The 995-nt window shown below is 48.4% G+C and overlaps 1 pseudogene; it reads left to right on the forward strand.

The window, feature by feature from the left end:
• Positions 1–653: 653 nt before the first annotated feature.
• Positions 654–771, forward strand: LOC124623337 (annotated as a pseudogene).
• Positions 772–995: the final 224 nt, after the last annotated feature.

Consider the following 995-nt stretch of genomic DNA (forward strand, 5'->3'; position numbering starts at 1 on the left):
CTAAAGTATTTCTTCGTAAACAAATTATAGATGATGTCATTCAAAAATGGCTCTGAGCACTATGCTACTTAACTTCTGAGGTCATCAGTCCCCTAGAAGTTAGAACTAATTAAACCTAACTAACCTGAAGACATCACACACATCCATGCCCGAAGCAGGATTCGAACCTGCGACCGTAGCGGTCGCTCGGCTCCAGACTGTAGCGCCTAGAACCGGTGGCCACTCCGCTGATGTCATTGAATCAGTGTGATTCGGGTGGTTTTACACGTATTTCACGATAATTCGTGTCTCTAAGTAATTTTCGAACCCATGCAACGCACAATTACAACTATTGTTTCGTTAATTAAGTAGAAAATAATTAACATTATCCTTAGGATGCATGTGAATGTGTGTTTTCTCACCGCTTGAAGCACTAGCGACGCTCCAACTATCAAACGGTAACAACTTTCCGACCAGAAAGTGCCATAACTGTATTTATTAGACTGTGGTACGACTGTGCTTATCCCACTCGCAAGTAGAGGCACGCTTCCTCAACATGAGCGTACAAGTGCGTTTGGCTAAAATGGCTCTGAGCACTACGGGACTTAACTTCTGAGGTCATCAGTCCCCTAGAACTTAGAACCACTTAAACCTAACTAACCTAAGGACATCACGGCAACGGCCTTGCCGCAGTGGTTACACCGGTTCCCGTGAGATCACCGAAGTTAAGCGCTGTCGGGCGTGGTCGGCACTTGGATGGGTGCCCATCCAGGCCGCCATGCGCTGTTGCCATTTTTCGGGGTTCACTCAGCTTCGTGATGCCAATTGAGGAGCTACTCCACCGAATAGTAGCGGCTTCGGTTAAGACTACCATCATTACGACCGGGAGAGAGGTGTGCTGACCCCACGTCCCTCCTATCCGCATCCTCCTCTGAGGATGACACGGCGGTCGGATGGTCCCGGTAGGCCACTCGTGCTTAAAAAACAAAGGACATCACACACAGCCATGCCCGAGG

Source organism: Schistocerca americana, chromosome 7 (genome assembly GCF_021461395.2).
Source record: "Schistocerca americana isolate TAMUIC-IGC-003095 chromosome 7, iqSchAmer2.1, whole genome shotgun sequence".
NCBI lineage: Eukaryota > Metazoa > Arthropoda > Insecta > Orthoptera > Acrididae > Schistocerca > Schistocerca americana.